Genomic DNA, 4195 nt, shown 5'->3' with positions numbered 1-4195 from the left:
CAGAAGACCTGTAAACCTTATAATTCGTGTGAGCTTCCATTATCGAGAGAAATAGCTTTGGGAGGAAGGAAACTTTGGAGAGAGACTTGAAGATCAAGAAGGTTGCTTCAAGGGAGAGGTGTGGGCTCGAGATCTACTTCAGTTTGTGTTCATCTTGGAGGTATTAAGCTGCCATTTTCCCTTCTTTGCATCTAGATCTATTTTGTCATGAGATTTGGGGGTTTTATGGTTGTTTGAGACCCAAATCGGGTTAGGGGCTTAGATATGTTGTTGCCACTTCAGAAGTATGGTTGGGTTAGTCCATTATGTCATAAAGCATTAGGAGTTGAGTAGTTGGTGAAGCTCTTGTGTCCTTAAATCAAACCCTAATGTGTTTTGAGCCTAGATCTCTTTAGTTATACGTAAAGTTTGCAACTTTACATAGGGATGGAGTTTTGGAAGTATGGATCTACGGATTGGAGTCCCTGCATGTCTCAAAAGCCCTTTGCATGTTAGGAGATCTAAATGGACTCGGCGAGTCCTTTGAGTGGACTCGGCGAGTACCATGAAGATGAGGAGGAACTCGACGAGTGGGATGAACAGCTCATCGAGTTGGATGAACAACTCGGCGAGTTGTATGAAGATTGACGTGTGCTCGGCGAGTCTGTTCTTAGACTCGGCGAGTCAGGTCGCGAAGTCCCAAACCCTTTGAGTTAAGACTCGAGTCAGCGAGTCGAGCAAGGACTCAGTGAGTTGCACAGGACAGGAATCGGGAATCAATAGACTCGGTGAGTCAGGGGCTTACTCGGCGAGTAGAGTCGCGAGTGGAAGGACTCTGGACTTATGAACTCGGCGAGTCAGTAGGGTGACTCGATGAGTAGGGTTGACCTGGAAGGTTGACTTTGACCAGGACTTTGACTTTGACCTGAGTTGACTTGGTTGTCTTTCGGGGGTCAGTTAGACTCAGTGTTGCTTTGATATTGTTAGCTCGGGAAGCAAGTAGAGCAGGAGTTCAGTCAGTGGACGGGTAGCGGTCAAACGGTTTAGCAGCAACAATACAGCAGTATCAGGTGAGTCTCCTCACTGTCTTTATGGGTCTAGGGCACCAATGCCGGCCCATTTAGAATATGCATGAAAGACCAGGGGGCGGCTCCTGGAGGACAGTATGATATTATGTATGATAGGAAGACCCGGGGGTTAGCCCTAGGCAATATGTATGAAAGACCGGGAGGTGGCTCCTGGCGCATTGTATGCTATAAGATATGAAAGACCAGGAGGTGGCTTCTGGCACACTGTATGCTGTTTAGCTAAGTAGAGTAGTATGTACGGTTGTCTGTGTGATACTTGCATAGAAGACTAGGGGTGGCCCTTGGCACTTGTCTGTAAGACCGTGGGGTGGCCCTTGGCATTTGTCTGTAAGACCAGGGGGTGGCCCTTGGCACACGTCTGTAAGACCAGGGGGTGGCCCCTGGCACTTGTCTGTAAGACCCAGGGAGCAGCCCAGGCTTGAATAGGAAGACCACGTGCGGCCCATGGCATAATGGCAAGACTATGTTTGGCACATAGCACCTTACTTGGTTATGGATAAGTCAGTTATGTATGGTTCTTGGCTATGAATGGTTTGTATGGTATGTGGTATCTGGGGAACTCACTAAGCTTCGTGCTTACGGCTTTCAGTTTTGGTTTCAGGTACTTCTGGTAGCGGATGATGGAGATCGGGATGGTCGCATGGCACACACCATAGATTAGTCAGCCTGGGAATGTTTTACTCTGATAATGAACATGTGTTTTGAAAACTAATACTCTGTTTATGTTTGAAATGATGATTTTACTTTAAGTGATACTTTATTAAAAGAAATTTTTGTTCTTGAATTTTGGGACGTTACAAAGTTACTGATGCGTTTACATATCGTTAATGCACAACTGATTTGTAAGCCATGACTTATATATCTCCAGTTAAATATTATAAGATATTGTCATCTCAGAATTACTCGTGATAAATTCCATGAAGTAATTCTCTGAGTATGAGTTAATCTAATATTTAAATCTCCATTTCAAAGTACTCATGAATATTACAACAAAGCCATTGCTATGTCTAAAACTCTTTACACAATCTACAATCCAATTCATGGCAGTCTTGTTTCACTACTTACCTCCAAAAGTACGATCGACTGTCGATGTTTGAATAATCTAATCATTGGAAGTAAAACATGAAAAATGAAACACAATAATAAACAATTGACAAAAGATATTAAACAATACTCATAAATAATTCTCCATTATTTAATTATCAAAAGGCAATTACATTTACTTTGTGACAAGTTTCTAAATACCTATATAACTAGTAAAACTACTACCATCATTCAGACTAATGCTCATTGCATGTTGAACATGATTAATCCTACTCAGACCCTTTATGAGGGGATCTGCATGATTCTCTTTTATTGACTCACTCTTTACGATAAGGTGTCCTTCTTCTACTCTATGTCTGATAAAATGGAATTTTCTATCGATATGTCTTGTTCTGCCATGATCTCTTGGTTCCTTTGTTAAGGCAACCGCTCCTTCATTATCAGAAAAAATCTCCATTGGCTCCTTTATGGATGGCACAACTCCAAGGTCTCTAATGAAGTTCTTCAACCATATAGCCTATTTTGATGCTTCGCTTGCTGCTATGTACTCTAAGTCATAGGTAGAATAAACCACTGTCTCTTGTTTGGAAGTTTTCCAAGTTACTACTCCTCCGTTATGGGTAAACACCCAACCAAATTTAGAAAGAAACTTATCTCTGTCTGTCTGAAAGTTGGCGTCACTGTACCTAGTTTTCTTAAGTTATCACTACCACCAAGCACAATGACCAAGTCCTTAGTTCTTCGCAGATACTTAAGAATATTCTTGACCGTTGTCCAATGAGCTCTACCCGAATTTCCCTGATATCGACTAACCATGCTCAAATTAAAAGCCACATCAGGGTGAGTACATGTCATCGCATAAATGATCAATCCAACAACGGAAGCATATGGAAGTCGACTCATTTCTAGTATCTCTGCATCAGTACTCGTACTCTGAGTCTTACTCAGTTTGGTATTACTTTGGATAGGCAGTTCTCCTTTCTTGGAATTCTCCATGCTAAAATGTTTTAACGCTTTATCTAAATACATACTTTAACTAAGTCTAGTTAGTTTTTGCTCCCGTTTCTCAAAATCCTTATCCTTAGAATATAGGCAACTTCTCCCATTTCCTTCATAGAGAAACACTTTCCAAGCCAAGACTTAACTTCTTGCAAGTTCGGAATGTTGCTCCTTATAAGAAGTATGTGATCAACATACAATACAATGAAGGTTACTATACTCACACTAGGTTTGACATATACAAAAGATTCATCTTCACTTCTAGAGAAGCCAAACTCTTTAACTTTCTTGTCAAAGCAAATATTCCATCTGCAAGAAGCTTGTTTTAATCCATAGATTGACTTCTCCAACTTACACACTTTATTGGGGTATCCACATAACCTTCTGGCTGACTCATGTAAACATCCTCGACCAGCTTCCCATTAAGGAAAGCGGGTTTGACATCCATCTACAAAATTTCATAGTCTTGAAATGCAACTATGGCTAGCATTACCCTAATAGATTTAATCTTAGAAACTGGTGAGAACGTATTATCTTATTTAACCCCTGGGGTTTGAGTAAAGCCCTTCACGACCAGTCAAGCTTTGAAAGTGTGTACCTTTCCATCCATTTCGTTCTTCTTCTTGAAGATCCATTTGCACCCAACTGTCTTCCGACCTGGTACATTCTCAACCTGTTGGGTTTTACTTCAAAAATAGTTTCATAAACTTGAAAAATATGGCAAACAGAAGTCTTAACATTTTGAAATAACATAAACATCTTATACCCACCAAGGATCATCTTACAAGTTATAGAAATATTAAAACACCAACCACATAAAGTATGAAGAAATAACAACCTTTGTAGTTCTTTGGGTCCTCTTGGGAGGCTTGGAAGTTGATGAAGAATGTGGAACCTTTAAGACACCGACAATGACTCAACTTGATGTAGATGCTAGTCCATCAACTCTTAAAACCATAAGCTTTAAGTTCATAACCAATATGAACTTAAAGAGGGCATGTAAAAGCAAGTAATCTCCAAGTATTCAAAACAAAAATAGACAGAATAAGGGAAGAGGAATAAATGTCGGCCATTTTCATCAAGTA

The sequence above is a fragment of the Lactuca sativa genome, chromosome 6 (genome assembly GCF_002870075.4).
Source record: "Lactuca sativa cultivar Salinas chromosome 6, Lsat_Salinas_v11, whole genome shotgun sequence".
NCBI lineage: Eukaryota > Viridiplantae > Streptophyta > Magnoliopsida > Asterales > Asteraceae > Lactuca > Lactuca sativa.
This window is presented reverse-complemented; position numbering follows the sequence as displayed.